At 45.6% G+C, this 21,706-nt stretch overlaps 1 pseudogene; it reads left to right on the plus strand.

Moving 5' to 3' along the window:
• Window positions 1–1,395: 1,395 nt before the first annotated feature.
• On the plus strand, window positions 1,396–20,675 carry LOC139253840 (probable G-protein coupled receptor 139; annotated as a pseudogene).
• Window positions 20,676–21,706: the final 1,031 nt, after the last annotated feature.

The following is a 21,706-nucleotide window of genomic DNA, read 5'->3' on the forward strand; positions in this document are numbered from 1 at the left end:
CTATTAGTTTGAATATTTGGATAATTTTTAGCGTCCCGATTAGTTTGACGTTCTCTATTGGTTTGAGTGGATTATTTTGAGACTCCCTATTAGTTTGAGTTTACTAGTTTCAGCTTCTCTCTTGGTTTGAATTTCAATATTGGTATGAGTTTCATTGATAGTTTGAATGTCTCTATTGGTTTGAGTGTCTGTATTACTTTTAGTTGCTTTATTATATTGAGGGTCCGTATTACTTTGAGTTACTCTATAGATTTTTTAAAGTTAGTTTGACGTTATTTATTAGTTTGTGGTTCGCTTACTTTAAGGTTCTCTTTTAGTTTGAGGTTATCTTTTAACTTGAGGGTTTGTATTAGATTTAGTTTTAGTTTGAAGTACTTTGTAATATTAAACGATTGGTTTAGTTTGAGATTCTTTATTAATTTGAAGTGCTGTATTATTTTTAATGTCTGTATGACGAGAAGTGCTGCATTTGTTTGCATTGTTTTTGCTGTATCAGTTTGAGGTGCTGTATTACTTTTAGGTGATCTACGAATATGAGGCTCCGCATGTGTATGAGGTGCTGTATGGGTTGAGAGGCTTAAAAAATATGAGTACCTGTATTAGTTTGAGGACGATCATAGACATTCTTACCATTTTAATTCTTTGACTGCATTTCCCTATTTAAAAGAGCAGTCACTTCCAATACCGCACTTGAACAGCCTTGAGAGGGACATACTAACATTTGTAATTTAATGACTGAATGCCTGCATTTAAAATGGCAGCCACGACCCACTTTGTAGCACAGCAGACCCGAGAGAGAAACTCTAACATTGGGAAAGTGACGACTGAATAGCTACAGTTAAAGAAAGCAGCCACATCACAGAGAGCAGTAGAACAGCCCTGAGAGGGAAACTCTAAAATTAGGAATGTAATTACTGAATAGCTGCAGTTAAAGAAAGCAGTCACATCACTGAGTGCAGTAGACAAGCCCTCAGAGGCATACACTAACATTGGGAATGTAATTACTGAATGACCACAGCAGAGTAAATTACATCACCCGATTAACATGCGATCTCCAGTTTGGCTTGATGGCTTTTGAAACAACAACCCAATTGCTGGGAGGATACAGCTGGAAACGTTCATGAGTTAATTAAAATGAGCAGAATTGTACAGTCTTTGTGGTTTCCAATTTGAATCTCTGCAGTTAATATATTCGTTCACAACAGGGAGTTAAATCGGCTGTCGTAATCTGCTTGTTCAAGCTTTAAAAATAACTGTTTTGTTCGATGTTGCAACCTCAATGTTCCCGTGGAGTGACCGCAGGGCATAACTTAAAGGCACAGGAATTCTACGTCTCAGAGTATAAATCAGGGAGATTACCTGCAGCACGAAGGGGCACATCGTTTCACATAGAAAATGCTTCCAATTCAACATGCCAAGAAAATATGCTATACATTCATTGCCGTCATTGGTGTTCCTGGTAAGTGACTATAACCATTGAAGTTGAGCATATCTGTGTGTGAGCTGGTCTCTGGTTTTGCTCTGTGACTGAGAATGTTACATCCTGGACTAGTGGTCACTGGTATAGACACCTGATTGGTGATATCATTCCGTTCAGTCAAATGGCCTGAATAACCACTGCGGTTTGATTCAATTGTTCCATCTAAACATAAACGTGTGTGTGTAACTAACAGGCTGATATTATTATCAAGCTATTGTCTTTAGTGGAATTTTGTGTACTTTTGAAACATTCCTTACTGAGCGCAACAATCTGAGAGAAGGTATTTGTTGGAGTGTCCGTCACTGTAGGTTTTACTGAATGTGAGTCACTACCGGGCGTGGATCATGATACCCCAGTGACCATGTATTACAGGGAATGTCTGTCACTGTAAGATGTACTGAGTGTGTGTCACTAACCAGTGTGAAACACCGTGATCGAGTGACCATGCACTACTGGGAGTGTGTGTCACTGTAGGATATACTGAGTCTCGTTCACTAACCGGTGTGGAACACCGTACCCCAGTGACCATGTATTACTAAGAGTGTGTGTCACTGTAGGATATACTGAGTGTGGGTCATTAAACGTTGTGGATCACCGTGCCCCAGTGAACATGTATTACTCGGAGTGTCTGTCACTGTGGCATATATTGAGTGTGGGTCACTAACCGGTGTGGAACACTCTACACCAGTGAACATGTATTACTGCACGTATGTATCACTGTAGGATATACTGAGCGTGGGACACTAACCGGTGTGGAACACGGTACCCCGTAACCATGTATTAATGGGAGTTTCTGTCACTGTCGGATGTACTCAGTGTGGTTCACTATTTCTTGTGCTTTCGCTTCTGAGGCGTACACTCGGAATCGAAGAACACTCGATTCCACACTGAAAATTAGTTCCCAGAGGGCTGAAGAGTCCAATGCATGACTTTCATTCTCTGACACAGGTGGAGCAGACGGAGTTTGGGGTGCCTGGGTTGCTGCGCCCTCATTCCGCTATCTATGCTTGGATTCAGTTTGCTCTGGGCGTTATTACTCGAGGTGCTCTGCGCCGTGCGGATGCTTTTCCTCCAATTTGGGCTGACTTGGGCAGGGATTGCCAGGTGTGGGTGGGGACGTTGCATTTTTTCAAGGAGGCATTGAGTGTGTCATGGTACGTTTCCTCGACCCACCTGTGGCTCGCTAGCAATAAAGAATCACTGAGTTGAGCGTTTGCTTTTTGATTCTCATGTCAGGCATGCCGACGATGTGGCCCGCCCAACGGAGCTGATTGACTGTGGTTAATGCTTCGATGCTGGGGATGTTGGCCTCACCGAGTACACTGATGCTAGTGCGCCACACCGGACAATTAATTTGCAGGAAATTGCGGAGGCAGGGTTGGTAATTCTCCAGTGATTTGAGGTGACTGCTGTAAATATTCCATGTCTCTGAAGCATCTAGGAGGGTGGGTATCACTACTGCACTGTAGACCATGAGCTTGAACCAGGATTTGAGATCCTGGTCTTCAATACTTCCTTCCTCAGGCGTCCGAAGGCTGCACTGACACACTGGAGACAGTGTTGGACTTTGCCATCAAAGTCTGCCCTTTTTGACAGTAGGCTCCCGAGGTATGGAAAATGGTCCACATTGGACAGTGTATAGCCCAGTAAATCGGAGCTCTACTGAAACTTGCAGCGGATGGCGAGTTTCCCTGCGCCTACACCCGCTGATACATTCTGAATGTCCCATTTGCAATTTAATTCACTTGCCTCTCACCCTCACCAGCTTTGGGCTGTGAATGAAAACCCTTGCAGGTTACTGATCGTGATCCTGACCCCAGTGCACTGCTCTTGCTGAAAGTACAAGTGCTGGACCTCTGGTCTGAACAATGTTCTATCTCCACACTCCAATGATGCCGGTATGGGAGCTCGAATGGTTCCTCGCTATGCTGCCTTTTCGTGCGATTCAGGGAATCTTCGTTGTTCCAATTCTACTCCTATCCCCTCCTTCACATATTTTTAAGTACATTGATGACTGTGGTCGCGCAATTTCTTTTTCTAGCCATGACCTAGAAAAAGTCCTCACTCGCACAAGGTAATGACCACCCCTCACCTCATGCCTATGTTTACTGAACGACATTGGCTCCCGGTTAAAGAACGCCACGATTTTGAAAATTCTCATCAATATTTACACATCTCTCCATGGTTTTGCAGCTCCCTACCTCTGTAATCTTTGGCAGCCTCACAACCCCTCAGATATCTCCGCTCTTCAAATGCTGCCCTCTCGAACATCCCTCATTATACTGCTGAACCATCGATGGCCTTACCTTCAGCTGGTTGGGCCCTTAACTCTGGAATCCCTCCCTGAACCTCAAAGCTTCTCTAACCATCTTTCCATCTTAAAGACGCTCCTTAAAATCAACCCTTTTAGCAAGCTTTTGGTCATATGCCTTAATTTCTTCTTTTTTGTCTTGGTGTCATATGTATCTGAGTTGTCCTGTTAAAACTGCTTTGAAGCGCCTTGGGACGTTTAACTAGGTTAAACGTGCGATATAAATAAAAGTTATTGTTATTATTATTAATAATAATATTAATTATTATAAATATTATTATTCAAAATAATCATTATAATAATAATTATGTGATCAACCTTGCTTAAAATTTGCGACACACTCTCTCCTTCACATGCTTCGTCTATCACTCCCTTCCCTTCCGCAACATCTCGAAGTCCATTTCGCAAGATTGGCTCTCTACCAATGTCTACCATAAAGCGGTCGACTCTGAGAGCTACCTTGATTATATGACCTCTCACCCAGCTTGCTGGACGGACTCTATTATAGTCTACAAATGACGCTGCCTGCGTTTCATCTGTTCCAATAATGCCACATCCCACATCAGTGCTTACAACATGTGTTCCTTTTTCTGAGCTGAGGATACCCATCCTCTGTGGTCCTGATTCTGTGTGCCTGTAACCTAGCGTGGAGTGGGTAGGAGAGGAGGGGCGAAGCAGAGTCATGGAGACAGCGAACCTTTGAGTCAATAACTCGGGCTGAGAGGCTACAGTAGTGGGTCGGTTCCCCGGTCAACCACACTCTCTGGTTGATTCTCTTCCTGCAGTGACCATGCTCTGTTCAGAGAAGGTTCACCAGGCTGGTCCCTGAAATGAATCTGTTCACTTATGAGGAAAGGTTGAGCAGGTTGTGCATATATTCGTTGGAGTTTAGAAGAATGTGCGGTGATGTTATTGAAACGTATAGGATGCTGAGGTGGCTCGACAGTGTAGATGCAAAGAAGCTGTTTCCCCTCATTGCGGAATCTACAACTAGGGGACATAGTTGAAGAATGTTCCTGATGTTGGGGAAGTCCAGAACTAGCTGACATAGTCTAAGGATCAGGGGTAAGCCATTTAGGACCAAGATGAGGAGAAAGCTCTTCACTCAGAGCGCTTTTAACCTGAGAAATTCCCTCCCGCAGAGAGTTGTTGATGCAGTTCATAGGATACATTTAAGAGGGAGTTGGGTATGGCCCTTACGTTAAAGGGATCAAGGCGTCTGGAGGGAAAGCAGGACAGGTGTTCAGGGAGAATGATCAGCCATGATGTTATTGAATGGTGATGCAGGCTCGAAGGGCCCAATGGCCTAGTCCTGCATCTATATTCTATGTTTCTATGTTTCTATGGACAGGGTCCTCAATCCAATTTCCCGCATTTATCCACAGCCGAGGATTCCCCACCACTGTGGTGGAAAAGGCACACCGCAGTGTCAATACAATTTGCTGCCTTACTTTCATCGCACCTGATCCTCCCTGCTAGAACTATGATCGGATCCCCTTGTCGTCACCTTAGTCTCAACCAACCCCCACATTCAAGAGTTCATCCTCCGCCATTGCTGTCCCTTCCTTCTTATTCCCACCACCAAACACATCCCCTTTCAACATTCCCAATGGATCGGCCCCTCCATGACAATGTGGACTTTTCGTGAATCGCACCAACAGTTCTCCCCAACCACCGGACCTTCCTCTGCAAAAACTAGGAGATGCAACACATGCCATTTCACCTCATTCTTTCCATCGTCCAAGGCCTTAAATCTGAAACAGTAATAGACTTGTATTTCCTCCAATGTAGTACACTGTATTCGTTGTTCACGATGCTGTCTCCTGCAGATTAGGGAGGATTAAATAGAGATTGTGTGATTACATTCCTGACCTTCTCCATTGTGTCTGGAAACTTGTCTCTCTCTCTCCCTCTGTCTCACACTCCCCCGGTCACTTGACCCTTCATTTCTACATCCCACTCCCAGTCTCATATCTCTACCTTCGACACTCTAAGATGTTCCCCTTCATAACTCAATGGGGATCAGCACCAGATATTTCGATTATGCATTTATTGCAACCCGGCAATAAAACTGAGCTTAAACTTTTCAGATAAATACTACCGCTCCTCAGAAGGCATGTGCTGGTAATGAAGGATGTCTTCAGTCGAGACACTGGGAGGAGAGGTGGTGTGTGCTGGTGCTTGGGATCGCCACTCGGTATATGACAGGTGGGCTGGTCCGCAGCCCTGGGGTCGGCTGACCTTTCTCCACCACATTGCCGGGCCATGGGACCCTTCTGATAATTGCCAGATTAATCTTGCTTCCCCCAGCCCCCTCTCGTCACACTCCGCAATCCTGCTCTATCCAGTTACATCTTCTCTGGACTCATTTCCTGTTTCTTTCCTTGTCCCATTTGTCTTACACCATCATCCCTTTTTCTTTGAATCACTCATGCCCACCATCCCATCAAAGGCCTTCAACTTTGATCTTTCCTCCACCTACCACAATTTACTGTGCCTCTAACATTGCGTTAAAACTGTTCATTGCTCATGTATGCCATTATTGAAAAAACATTATCACCTGAAACGTTAACTCTGTTTCTCTCTCCACTGATGCTGCCTGACATACTGAGTGTTTTTAGCTTTCTCTGTAATTTATCAGATTTTCAACCGTTTGTATGGGAGTAGTTTAAACAGACGACGAGAGAGGGAGAGCGTGTGGGGCTTAGGGAAGGCACACCTGGATCTCCTGGCCCACAACCATGTCCGTGAAGGCACTGACATTGTCCCCGAAGCTGTCCTCGGCTCACTTTAGCTGCCGGGTATCCCGAGGCCTGGTAAACACAGCCAACCACAGTTAAACCCGTAAAATAAGTTAAATCCGTAAAATAGTTTAAACCAGAAGCTGCTATCTGCATTAATATATTTATACTGCAATCCGGCCCGCTGGGATTGCTCGGCTTCCTTCCCAGTGCCCCGTCGCTGCTAAACTCGGAAGCAGTGGGTTGGAGGTAGGTTAGGTTATGGAACATGGAAACATAGAAAATAGGTGCATGAACAGGCCATTCGACGCTTTGAGCGTGCACTGCTATTCAATGAGTTCATGGCTGAACATGCAACTTCAGTACCCCATTACTGCGTTCTCGCCATACCCCTTGATCCCCTCATAGTAAGGACTACATCTAACTCCTTTTTGAATACATTTCGTGAATTGGCCTTTCTGTGGTGGAGAATTCCACAGGTTCACCACTCTCTGAGTGAAGAAGTTTCTCCTCATTTCAATCCTAAATGGCTTACCCATTATTCTTCGACTGTGACCTCGTGTTCTGGACTTCCCCAACATCGGGAACATTCTTCCTGCATCTAACCAATCCAGTCCCGTCAGAATTTCAAACTTTTCCAGCAGATCCCCTTTTATTCTTCTGCATTCCAGTGAATACAAGCCCAGTTGATCCAGTCCTTCTTGATATGTCAGTCCGTCATCCCGGGAATCAGTCTGGTGAACCTTCGTTGCAATAGCAAGAGTGTACTTCCTCAAGTTAGGATACCAAAACTGTACACAATATTCAAGATTGGGGTGATATACTTTACATGTTAACCCCTGACCCGGCGTCCAGCCGACCGTTTTTGTGCTAAATCACAGGCCGAACTGTCTGGGCTCAGTCACTAAGAATGAGTGACCAATAATTGACCGTCTCTTTTCCCTTCTCTTTATTACAGTGAATTTAGTGGCGATTGTGATCCTGTCCCGGGGAAAGTGCGGGCTGTCCACCTGCACCACTCGCTACCTGCTCGCCATGGCAGAGGCGGATCTACTGTTTGTCATCACTGACGTCATACTGCGGCAGATCGGATGGTATTATTTCCGGGGATCTTTCCTGCATATCACCCCTGTGTGTACTGTTTTATATCTCCTGTCTCGTGCAGCCGCTGACTGTTCTGTCTGGTTCACCGTTACATTAACCTTTGATCGATTTGTGGCCATTTGTTGGCAGAAGCTGAAAGCCAAATATTGCACCGGGAGAACTGCGGCTGTAGTTCTGGCCACAAGCTGCATTCTGCTCTGTTCAAAAAACGTTCCATACTACTTTACAGTTGAACCTGGATATATAATCGACAATGTTCCGTGGGACTGTTCCTTAATCATTGCCTATTTTACTGAGCCCGGATGGTGGGATTTGACTTGTTTGAAACGATTTTAACCCCACTGCTCCCATTCGCTGTAATTTTGTTGCTCAACGCTCTAACAGTCAGACACCTTTTAGTGGCCAGTCGAGTCCGGAGGGGTCTGAGGGGTGAGAGCAAGGGGGAGAAAAGCAGCGACCCAGAGATGGAGAGCAGGAGAAAGTCTGTGATTTTACTCTTCACCATATCCGGCAGCTTCATACTGCTGTGGCTGATAATTGTTATAGATTTCTTTTATTATAGCATTACAGGAATAAATCCCAGTGATTACAATGATTCTTTATATCAATTTACACAGGTCGGATTTATACTGCGGAATTTAAGTTGTTGTGCAAACACATTTATTTACGGGGTGACCCAGTCCAAGTTCAGAGAGCAGTTGAAGAGCACGGTAAAATATCCGGTTACCTCAATTGTACAATTAATTAATAAATAGAACGACTGAGCGCAGCCCACAGGCGGGTCCCAGTGTTTGCAGTCCAGGAATGTAATATTTAGCAACATAATTCATCCATTGAATTACACCAGTAGTGGCTGGTGATCTGATCACACACCCAGCGACGGGGAAAGCAATGTGTGTAGGACACGGCAATATTTCTGATTGAAAATTCCCACATGGTCTTTTGGGAAAGTGCCACGAGCATTCTCTCTGACCTCTTCTGTAAAGGGTCACTGTAGCTATTTACTGCAGAGATACATTGCATCTTCCAGAGTGAGAGGCTCGACAATAGGTAGGCAGGCAGGTTTGAGCTCTAGTTCAGTGGGTTATATTATAGAGAACATAGAGCAGAGAATCAGGCTATTCGGCCCATCCAGTCTGTGCTGGTGAGTATGCTTCGCACTATATCAGAAATTGAGAAACTGAATGAGCAGAGGTGCAATGTATGACGTGTCAGACTGAGGAGGAGGTCCAGACCATGCACACTTCACACTGACAGGGAGAAGAGGTCTTACATAGACTTACCTTGCACACCTGCCTTCAGAAACTGCGCTTCCACAAAGTGGTTACCACTGAAATATCAACATAAGAACATAAGAACATATGAATTAGGAACAGGAGTAGGCCATTTAGCCCCTCGAGCCTGCTCCGCCGTTCAACAAGATCATGGCCGATCTGGCCGTGGAATCAGTTCCTCTTTCCGGCCCACTCCCCATAACCCTTAAATACCTTATTGGTTAAAAATCTATCTCTCTGTGATTTGAATACATTCAATGAGCTAGCCTCATCTGCTTCCTTGGGAAGAGAATTCCACAGATTCACAACGCTCTGGGAGAAGAAATTCCTGCTCAACTCAGTTTTAAATTGGGTCCCCCGTATTTTGAGTCTGTGCCCCCGAGTTCTAGTCTCCCCGACCAGTGTAAACAACCTCTCTGCCTCTATCTTTTCTATCCCTTTCATTATTTTAAATGTTTCGATAAGATCATCTCTCATCCTTCTGAAAACCAGCGCGTAAAGACCCAGTCTACTCAATCAATCATCATAAAGTAACCCCCTCATCTCTGGAATCAGCCGAGTGAATCGTCTCTGTACCCCCTCCAAAGCTGGTAATCCTTCCTTTAGTAAGGTAACCAAAACAGCATGCAGTACTCCAGGTGCGGCATCACCAAAACCCTATACAGTTGCAGCAGGACGTCCCTGCTTTTGTGCTCTATCCCTCTCGCAATGAAGGCCAACATTTCATTCGCCTTCCCGATTACCTGCTGCACGTGCAAACTAAATTTTTGGGATTAATGCACAAGGACCCCCAGGTCCCTCCGCACCGCAGCATGTTGTAATTTCTCCCCGTTCAAATAATATTCCCATTTTACTGTTTTTTTTCCGAGTTGGGTGACCTCACATTTTCCAGACATTGAGTGCATCTGCCAAACCTTAGATAATTCGCAAAACCTATCTCAATCTCTTTGCAGCCTCTCTATGTCCTCCACACAACCCGCTTTCCCACTAATCTTTGTGGCATCTGCAAATTTTGTTACAGTACACTCTGTCTCCTCTTCCAGTCATCTATGTATATTTTATTCGGGTCGTAATCTGACAGACCTCTGTCGTGCCTGTTTATGTATTCGCGGCCCAGTCGGACAGAAAGCTGGCATGTGTGTACCTTTATTCGGGTACCAGTCAGACACACCTCTGCCCTCACTGTGTCGATATCCGATTCCCAGTGGGATAAAGCCCACTCCTATCTGTATCTGTATTCTCTGTGAATATCCTACCTGTAATTTTAGGGTGGAGCCTATTGTTCTGGATTCCACTCCAGAGGATATAGTTTTCCTCCAACTAGCGCATCGAATGCCTAATTTGTTTTAGCAATTTCAAGTTAATTGAAATCGAATTCTAAAGTCACGTGAACGCGAGGGAAGCTAATGCAGTTCTTTAAATCCAGCAGCATTATGTTGAATCCCCCATGGCCAATATGTTCTATTTTCACCTTTAGTCGGTGTGCCATTATTTTTCCAATCACCGACGTTAAGCTGTCTGTTCGACAGTGTACTGGGCATGTTCTATCTCCTTTCTTAAATATGGGTATTACTTTAGCTTTCTGGCTGTGTACTGGCTGTACACGTTACACTAACATCGAAACATAGAAACATAGAAAATAGCTGCAGGAGTAGACCATTCGGCCCTTCTAGCCTGCACCGCCATTCAATGAGTTCATGGCTGAACGTGCAACTTCAGTACCCCATTCCTGCTTTCTCGCCAAACCCCTTGATCGCCCCAATTAGTAAGGACTTCATCGAACTACTTTTTGAATATATTTATTGAATTGGCCGCAACAACTTTCTGTGGTAGAGAACTCCACAGGTTCATCACTCTCTGGGTGAAGAAGTTCCTCCTCATCTCGGCCCTAAATGGCTTACCCCTTCTCCTTAAACTGTGTCCCCTGGTTCTGGACTTCCCCAACACTGGGTACATTCTTTCTGCATCTAACCTCTCTAACCCCCTCAGAATTTTAAAGGTTTCTATGAGGTCCCCTCTCATTCTTCTGAAATCCAGTGAATACAAGCCCAGTTGATCCAGTCTTTTTTGATTGGTCAATCCCGCAATCCCGGAAATCAGTCTGGTGAACCTTCACTGCACTCCTCAATAGCAAGAATGTTCTTCCTTAGGTTAGGAGACCAAAACTGTACACAATACTCCATGTGTGGCCTCCCCAAGGCCCTGTACAACTGTAGCAACACCTCCCTGCCCCTGTGCTCAAATCCCCTCGCTATGAATGGCCAACATGCCATTTGCTTTCTTAACCGCCTGCTGTACCTGCATGCCAACCTTCAATGACTGATGTACCATGACACCCAGGTCTCGTTGCACCTCCCCTTTTCCTAATCTGTCACCATTCAGATAATAGTCTGTCTCTCTGTTTTTATCACCAAAGCGGATAACCTCACAATTATCCGCATTATACTTCATCTGCCATGCATTTGCCCACTTACCTAACCTATCCAAATCAATCTGCATTCTCATCGCATCCTCCTCGCTGCTCACACTGCCACCCAACTTAGTGTCATCCGCAAATTTGGAGATAATACATTTAATCCCCTCGTCTAAATCATTAATGTACAGTGTAAACAGCTGGGGCCCCAGCGCAGAACCTTGCGGTACCCCACTAGTCACTGCCTGCCAATCTGAAAAGTCCCCATTTACTCCTACTCTTTGCTTCCTGTCTGACAACCAGTTCTCAATCCATGTCAGCACAGTACACCCAATCCCATGTGCTTTAACTTTGTACATTAATCTCTTGTGTGGAACTTTGTTGAAAACCTTCTGAAAGTCCAAATATACCACATCAACTGTTTCTCCCTGGTCCACTCTACTGGAAACATTTTCAAAAAATTCCAGATGATTTATCAAGCGTGATTTCCCTTTCAGAAATCCATGCTGACTTGGTCCTATCATGTCACCTCTTTCCAAATGCACTGCTATGAAATCCTTAATAATTGATTCCATCATTTTACCCACTACCGTTGTCAGGCTGACCGGGCTATAATTCCCTGTTATCTCTCTGCCTCCTTTTTTAAAGAGTGGGGTTACATTGGCTACCCTCCACTCCATAGGAACGGATCCAGAGACAATGGAATGTTGGAAAATGACTGTCAATGCATTCGCTATTTCAAGGCCACCCTCCTTAATACTCAGGGATGTAGTCCATCAGGCCCTGGGGATTTATCGGCCTTCAATCACAAAAATTTCCCAACACAATTTCCCGACTAATAAGGATTTCCCTCAGTTCCTCCTCCTTACTCGACCCTCCTTCCCCTTTTATATCCGGAAGGTTGTTTGTTTCCTCCTTTGTGAATACCGAACCAAAGTACTTGTTCAATTAGTCCGCCATTTCTTTGTTCCACGTTATGACTTCCCCTGATTCTGACTGCAGGGGACCTACGTTTGTCTTTATTAACCTTTTTCTCTTTACATATCGATAGAAAATTTTGCAATACGTCTTAATGTTCCCTGCAAGCTTCATCTCGTACTCCATTTTCCCTGCCCTAATCAAAACCTTTGTTCTCCTCTGCTGAGTTCTAAATTTCTCCCAGTCCCCGGGTTCGCTGCTATTTCTGGCCAATATATATGCCACTTCCTTGGATTTAATACTATCCCTGATTTCCCTTGAAGCCACGGTTGAGCCACCTTCCCTTTTTTATTTTTACGCCAGACAGGAATGTACAATTTGTTCATCCATGCGATCTCTAAATGTCTGCCATTGCCCATCCACAGTCAACCTCTAACGTATCATTCGCCAATCTATCCTAGCCAATTCACGCCTCATACCTTCAAAGTTACCCTTCTTTAAGTTCTGGACCATGGTCTCCGAATTAACTGTTTCATTCTCCATCCTGAAACAGAATTCCACCATATTATGGTCAATCTTCCCCAAGGGGCCTCGCACAACGGGATTGCTCAACAATCCTCTCTCATTACACAACACGCAGTCTAAGATGGCCTCCCCCCGAGTTGGTTCTTCGACATATTGGTATAAAAAACCATCCCTTATGCACTCCAGGAATTCCTCCTCCACCGTATTGCTTCCCGTTTGGTAAGCCCAATCTATGTGCATATTAAAGTCACCCATTATAACTGCTGCACCTTTATTGCATGCACCCATAATTTCCTGTTTGATGCCCTCCCCAACATCACTACTACTGTTTGGAGGTCTGTACACAATTCCCACAAACGTGTTTTGCCCTTTGGTTTTCTGTAGCTCTACCCATATAGATTCCACATCATCCAAGCTAATGTCCTTCCTAACTATTGCATTAATCTCCTCCTTAACCAGCAATGCTAACCCACCTCCATTTCATTGATTCTTTCCTTCCTGAATGTTGATTACGCCTGGATGTTGAGTTCCAAGCCCTGATCATCCTGGAGCCACGTCTCTGTAATCCCAATCACATCATAACGAAATGTATGTAATAGTGCCTCTGCGATCTCTACTTTAAATTGGTTCAAATTGTGCAGATGTAATCCGTCCGGGTTTTATTCTCTTTGAGTTTGCTTAGTTTATTTAATAGCTCTCCACTTTTTATTTTAAATGCCATTAACTCCTTGTTAATCTCATCGTCTAATATCATGTTCACCTGCTCTGTTGTCCTGATAAATAACGAAGCAAAGCAAGTATTTTATATTTCTGCCATCTCTCTATCGCTGCCTGTGGTATTATGCTGTCCAGTCTTCTCTGGTTATATTCCTATTCCAGCCTTCCTTTTTAATTGATGTACCTGTAAAACATTTTACTATTTTCTTCTTTGTTCCTTGATAATTTAAGGTCACAGTTAATCTCTGCCTTTCTAATAGTTTTTGACTTCATTCCTACTCTCTCCTTATTCTCGCTGATCATGCTGACTATGCTGCCCATGGAATTAGTGCGTGCATCTACACTTAAACTAATTTTATTCTGTATATCTTTATTCATCATTAGTGTTCAGTTTGTTCTTATTTTTGGCAGAATATCTATTTTCCCGAATTCTGCTGCACACCGTTTCAAATGTTTCCCTTTTCTATTTTTGTCATGTTTTTCCAATATTGTTGGTCATTTTATTTCCCCATGTTCTATTCGCAAAACCAACTTTTCTCCAGTCAATTAAATAGTCTTCGTCATACTTATGTCCATTTCAATTATCACCTGACAGCATATTATTTTATTATTGGATAGATGTATCGCAACTTTTAGTTACAGTATCTTCTCTGCTTTATTCTGTATTAAGAAATCCAATAGCGAACCCTTCCTTTTTGGTCTCCTTATCGATTGGGTTTGAAAGGATTCATTTACGCATCGTGGGAACTCCATTCCCTCATCCTCTTCCCCACCTCTTCTGTCCAATTAATATCGCAGTAGTTGAAAGTTCACGTGATTATTATTCCTTATATTTCTGCTCATTTCCCGATGGAACAACTCGAATCATGTGTTCGATCCTTTCGGTAGGCGTAAATAGGCGTAATTTACGGCGTGGGCGTTAACAGAGTGTTTTCAGATGGTGGGATACTCGCCTCTTCTCAAAGTCCTTATTACTCCATTTGTGCTTAACACCCAAAATGGGCATTATTTCCAGCGTGGGCGTTGACAAAGTGTTTTCAGATCGCGGGATACTCGCCGATTCTCAATGTCCTTAGAATCTCCACTTTTGTGCTTAACACCCAAAAATGTGCGTTATTGCAGGCGTGGGCGTTAACAAAGTGTTTTCAGATCGCCGGCTTCTCGTCCATTCTCAAAAAAAACTAGTTTCCATTTTAGAAAATGTGCGTGACAGCCGGCGAATTCAAATGTTTTTGTCCTTCTGCATAAAGATTGGCCGTCCTACACAACGGCATGGCAACGCTAGGTTCCTGCGGTTCTGTAAGTCAATGGTCATCCTGACATGAACAGAACAGGAGTTCGGGAGACAAGGTGCTCTGAGGCACTGAAGGCGTGTCTGTGTGTATGTGAGTAATTTGGGAGGAGGGAGGGACTGTTTGGAGCTTCACAGCAAGAAGGGAAAGAAAAATTAGCAGTCTCATTTTTGTCTCAAATTGGCCTACAATAGAGAGCCAGGAGGATGCATCACAGCACGCTTTGGACTCTGATGCTAGAGAGAGCAGTGAGTTGGGAGAGGAACACATTGGAGGCGCAAAAGAGCCAGGTGGTTCTGGACGAGGCAAATGCCTCGCTTTTGCAGGCGGTCCAGTTACGCTAGGGTGATTTGACTCAGGGTGGGAATGGGAAGTCCCCCCCAAAGGCTATGGATTAAATAGCACAGTTGGTGTCACTGGCAACCAACAAGGTTTGTGAGCGCAACCATTGCCACAAACGATGGAACGACCTCGTGGGATGTACAAGATTAAATTGCAAATTGAATTCGATTTAATTATGCATTTATTGAATTGGATTTGTAACAGCCAGGCGTCACCCTCATCAGGGGAGGAGGATGCGACGAGCCTGCAGAGTGACTTGGATACTTTAGGTGAGTGGGCAAATGCATGGCAGATGAGGTTTAACGTGGATAAATGTGAGGTTATCCACTTTGGTGGTAAAAACAGAGAGACAGACTATTATCAGAATGGTGACAGATTAGGAAAATGGGAGGTGCAACTAGACCTGGGTGTCATGGTATATCAGTCATTGAACGTTGGCATGCAGGTACAGCAGGCGGTGAAGAAAGCAAATGGCATGTTGGCCTTCATGGCGAGGGGATTTAAGTACAGGAGCAGGGAGGTGTTACTTCAGTTGTAAAGGGCCTCGATGAGGCCTCACTCCGAGTATTGTGTGCAGTTCTGGTCTCCTAGCTTGAGGAAGGACATTCTTGCTATTGAGGGAGTGCAGCGAAGGTGCACCAGACTGATTCCCGCGATGGCGGGACTGACCGATCAACTGGGCTTGTATTCACTGGAGTTCAGAAGAATGAGAGGGGATCACGTAGAAATGTTTCAAATTCTGACGGGATTGGACAGGTTAGATGCAGGAAGAATGTTCGCGATGTTGGGGAAGTCCAGAACCAAGGGTCACAGTCTAAGGATAAGGGGTAAGCCATTTCGTTCCTAGATGAGGAAAAATATCTTTACCCAGAGAGCGGTGAACCTATGGAATTTTCTACAACAGAACGTTGTTGAGGACAATTCATGAAATATATTGAAAAAGGAGTTAGATATAGACCTGGCTACTAGGGGGATCAAGGGGTATGGCGAGAAAGCAGGAATGGGGTACTGAAGTTGCAATGTTCAGCCATGAACTGACTGAATGGCGGTGCTGGCTCGAGGGCTGAGTGGCCTCCTCCTGCACCTACTTTCTATGTTTCTGTGTTTCTATGTTTCAATATTTCTATCAAATAAATTCTTTCACTTTTCCGGGAATGTTTTCCTCAAAGCCTGCAGTCACGGTGTGATTCATCAGGTAGCGAATGATAATTATCAAAATAATCCTGATTGGTTATGTGTTGTATCAGTCTCTGTGACAGGACCTATCAATGATATCATGCAATGTTCTCTTGCTTTGTCGTCCAGTCAACTTTTACTGAAGGGGCTCTCGTTGATGAGGTCTGTGGCGGGGTTAACGGGTGTGGGGGGCCACCAGCCACCAGGGACATCACTGAGATGGAGAGGCATGTGCTCGCACTCGTGCGAAAGCAGCCACAAACAGCCACGGATGCATTTGCTGATCCTGAAGTGAGAAAAGGTTTCGATATTGCGTGATGTGAATTCAATGGAGGCCAAACCCACTCATATCCGGACAATCACATGTGATCAATGGTTTCTCAAATTTTCATCGAAATAATGATGGACGGAAGAAATTTATTGCAATGCCAAAGCGTTGGTGGTCATGAAATGCGATACCCGTGATGACTTTGAGTGCGGTGGTGTTTTCACGTGTATACGCTGTGCGTAGCACTGGACTCATGTTGTGAGCCGAGCACCCCCTTTCTCCTCTCCGAAACTCATTTGTGAATTCTAGCTCAGCCAGCAACGCGGCCCCAGGAGGGGCATGAGTCTTAGGACAATTCGAATATATCTGGTGCCGAGGAGCCCCGATTGTCACCCGTCAATCCGCTGAATCTGTTCTCCATGGAGAAGAGGGCACATATCAAGGAACATGTATCGCCACGGGCCAGAAGCTCAAGGCCAGCTAATGGTCCTCCCGTCCTGCCCGCCTCCACTCTGAAGATACCTTGCCCAAACTCCTCACCGCAAGGTGCCCCATTTGTCCCCAGGACGGCACCGACATTGTGGAGGCCTCGTGGACGCGCCAAGTCTGTCCCACGAGTAGCAACTTACAGTGACGAGAAGGTACAGTTGTCCAGGAGGACTGTAAACATTGGTGACCAGCTCATCGAAGCATTGGGAGTGATGGCCCGACAGCTGGCCACAATTACCAATTCAGAAGGTGGAGATCCAGGATGCGATAGCCACGAACATCTCTCTCGCCTTCTCTCTCTCTCGCTCTCTCTCACCTTCTCTCTCTCTCACTCTCTCACGCCTTCTCTTTCGCTCTCTCTCTCGCCTTCTTTCCTTTTTTTTGCCTTCTCCCTCTCTATTTCTCTCTCTCTTTCTGCCCCTCTCTCTTTCCCTCTCTCTCTCTCTCTCTCTTTCTCTCTGTCTCTCTCTCTCTCACCTTCTCTGTCTCCGCCCCTAATTTCTGCACCCCCACTGCAAATGACGGACAGAGCCAGGACCAAGATGCATCAGAGAATGTTGCCCCTCGGAATGTATCCACTCCCGGACCCGTACAACGACTGCATCTGCCTTCATTCCCCCAATGAGGAACCGCCTGTGGAGCTCCTCGGTCACCCATCGTGGAGCGAGGAAGGGAAGGGCTCGACTTAGTGAGATGAAGGTTCTTGGGGCGGGAGGAAAGTAAGCTGCATTTCAGTAGGTGATGGCTGTATTATATCTGCATCTGGTTGTATGCAATTTGATGTATTGTATGGGGGCTGGTGACCCCCCTCCGCATTTCCCTTCATATTCTGTGTTGCAAGAGAGGTTGATAATTTGTTTGCTGTCAATCGTGGAACAAGTGGATTCTGGCCTGTGGTTGGGTGTTATTGCAAGTGATAATTATGATTTCAGACCAGTGTTATTACACAATCTATTTTCTTGCACGTAACCTTGAAGCACTTTGCCTCACATATCTTCACCGTTAAACACTGCTGAGTAAACGTAACCACCATCAGTCCAGACTCTGAAAATATGTCTTTTGCGATGTTCACGTCAACTGAGTAGAACTCCAGAGTCAAAGCAAACTCCGCTGAAGTTCAGGCAGCCTTTTGAATGGAAGAGCTGTGATTGTAAAATCCAACCACACCGTTGGCGTTGGTTCAGAAATGTTACACCCTTTGTGGGCGTTTTTTTGGGCAAGCGATGTTGTGGGCAGGATGTGTGCGAGGTGGGGGAAACTGAATGCCGTCGATCTCCTGAACATTACTTTCCCCAAATGTGCTCTTTATGAACTACAAAAGTGGCCCGGCGTTAATAGTGAACCTGAGCGTTAAATTGTTGTGGAAAGTAACGCTCGGGCGATATTATGGGCTTTGATTTTGCCCAATCTGTCCAAACAAAGTGGTCGGGCTGCAATATTTTGTCCCGGCGTCAAGCACATGGCTAAAGTAACGCAACGCTCGGCGATAAGGTTTTGAAAAATGCTACCTCAGTTTCCATTTTGTTTCCAATGGGCGAAATCTGGGCTTTATACGTTAATTCAGCGGTAAAAAGGGCGTTAAAGGTGTACAAAAGGTTTTTAACCGTCTGCTTTTTTGAAAACAGGCGTTACCGTGACTGATACCATATGAGCGTTAACGTTAAATCTCTCTCATCTTCTGCTGTAGACTGTCGCCATCCTTAGCACTGGCATGGCAACTCTCGATTCCCACGATTCAGGAGCTCAGTGCTCATTATGAATTGCGCAGAAGAGGACCAAAACAGTGAGCGTGTTGCGATTGAGTAGAGGCGTGTGTGGTTGGGGTGTCATGGCTTTGGGAGGAAGGAGGGAGAGATTCGAGCTTTGCAGCACATTGGGCAAAAGAGGTAGCCGTTACCGGCCAGATCTTTGTAAGCATTATGCGACTATAATGGAGGCAGAACATAAGAACATAAGAATTAGGAACAGGAATAGGCCATCTAGCCCCTCGAGCCTGCTCCGCCAATCAGCAAGGTTATGGCTGAGTGGAGGAGTCAAGCCAGCACGCTGTGGAAACTCACGCTGGTGAGAGCAGTAAGCTGGGAGATGAGGACATTGGAGAATCAAAGAGAGCAAGGAGGTTCTCGGACGAGGCAAAGCTTCCGTCCTGCAGCGGGTCGAGTCACGCTGGGGTGATTTGACACATGGACGGTGGTGGGAATCCAGCCGCAAAGGTCTACATGAGGATATGGAGCAAGATAGAGTGGTGGTCTCGGTGGCCACCAACGTGTAGCATGAAGCCAATCAATGCCGCAAGCAACCGACCTTGTGGAATCCGCAAGAGTAAGTATCACGTTTACTTACAATCACTTATATAGTTATGAGTTGGTTTTGTAAGAGTTATCAGTGAGTATCACATGTGAGATCGTCCTACTATTGGGAATGTTGTACCCAAATCCTGCGGTCACGGTGTGCGTCTTTAGGTAAAAAATGATCATTCTGATAAAAATCATGATTACATCTGTCGGTTATGTGTTGTATCAGTCTCTGTGACATGACCCAGCAATAATATAAGAACGTAAGAACATAAGAATTAGGAACAGGAGTAGGCCATCTAGCCCCTCGAGCCTGCTCCGCCATTCAATAAGATCATAGTTAATCTGGCCATGGACACAGCTCCACTTACCCGCCCTCTCCCCATAGCCCTTAATTTCCTTATTGGTTACAGCACATTGGGCAAAAGAGTTAGCCGTTACCAGCCAGATCTTTGCAAGAATTCCGCGACGATAATGGAGTGAGAACATAAGAGAATAAGAATTAGTAACAGGATTAGGCCATCTAGTCCCTCGAGCCTGCTCCGCCACTCAAAAAGGTCATAGCTGAGTGGAGGAGTCAAGCCAGTATGCTAAGGAAACTCACGTTGGTGAGGGCAGTGAGCTGGGAGATGAGGAAATGTAGCACGCAACGACCTCCTGACATGTTGTTCTGTTGCATGTTACAGAAGAAGCTATCGATGATGAAGTCCGCGGAGCGGCCAACTGATGGGGGGGGGGGCCACCAGTCACCAGCGACATCACTGACACGGAGGCGGGGGTGATCATACCAGTGGGGAGGAACAGCCGGAGAGCAATGCAGGCATCTGCAGAGCCTGAAGTGATGGGACGTGAGCCAAGAATACACCATTGCATGATCTAAATTGAATTGATGCCACACGCACTCATATCCGAGCAATAATATATGAGCGTTGGTTTCTAACAACGTCCCACAAATAATGCAGGCCGAGTGAGAATCGTTGCAATGCAAACTGTTGATGGCCAATCCCACAGAGGCCAGAAGCTGTGTACGTGGGCCCTGACTCGGTGGATGAACCTACATCTTGTGTGGAGGATGACCCATTCTCGCCAGTCTATCTGCATGGTCTCTTGTGGATGGATGGGATTTGCACTTCCAGGAACCTGCATCGCCATGATCGACAAGACATTCTCCTCCAAGGACATCTGGTGTTCCTCCAACAACTCCCAACTCCAGTGTGGAGGTACCGGACACAAAGAACGTCGCTACAATGCACCCCGTTTGTCCGCAGGCAGGCAGCGACCGCGCCCAGCTTTCGTACACGTTGCAGGTCTCGTCCATGACCATCAGATGAGAGCGGAGAGATGGTACAGTTGTCCAGGATGACTGTAGACATCGGTGACCAGCTGCAAGGTGCATTGGAGGCATATCCCAACTTCTGGCCAGAGTCTCCAGCACCATCAATGAGTACGTTCCATGGATGGCCGAGGCCCTGGAGACGACAGCCAGGAACATTGCTGGCACAGTCCTCACACTGGTCCCGGAGCGCTACACTCCACCCCAACTTTCGGCACCCCTCCCAGTCCCAATGACACTTGAACGTCAGCAGAAAGATCCTGCTTCTGGATACGAGAATGTTCCCACATCGTTACCCTCTGCTCCTGTACTCTTGTAATCATCGGCTCTTCCTTCATCCCTCCAAATGGGGCATCGCCGAAGGTGCTCCTCGACAAGGCGGCTTGGAGCGATGAGAGAAAGGGGTAGAGATGGGGAGAAACTTGAAAGATAGAAATTAGGTGCAGGAGTTTGTCATTCGACCCTTCGAGCCTGCACCACCATTCAATGACTTCATCACTGAACATGCAATTTCAGTACCCCATTCCTGCATTCTCGCCATTCGCGTTGATTTCCCCCGAGTAGTAAGGACTACATCTAACTCATTTTTGTATATATTTAGTGAATTGGCCTCAACAACGTTCTGTGGTAGAGAATTCCACAGGTTCACCACTCTCTGGTTGAAGGTGTTTCTCCTCATCTCGGTCCTAAATGACCTACGCCTTATCCTTATGCTGTGAACCCTGGTTCTGGACTTCTCCAACATCGGCAACATTCTGCCTGCATCTAACCTGTCTTAACCCGTCAGAATTTACACGATTCTAGGAGATCCCCTCTTATTCTTCTGAACTCCAGTGAATAAAATCACAGTGAATCCAATCTTTCTTGATATGTCAGCCCGCCATCCCGGGAATCAGTCTGGTGAACATTCGCTGCACTCCCTCAACAGCAAGAATGTCCTTCCTCAAGTTAGGAGACCAAAACTGTACACAACACTCCAGGTGTGGCCTCACCAAGGCCCTGTACAACTGCAGTAACACTTCCCTGCCT

This window comes from Pristiophorus japonicus, unplaced genomic scaffold (assembly GCF_044704955.1).
Source record: "Pristiophorus japonicus isolate sPriJap1 unplaced genomic scaffold, sPriJap1.hap1 HAP1_SCAFFOLD_52, whole genome shotgun sequence".
NCBI lineage: Eukaryota > Metazoa > Chordata > Chondrichthyes > Pristiophoridae > Pristiophorus > Pristiophorus japonicus.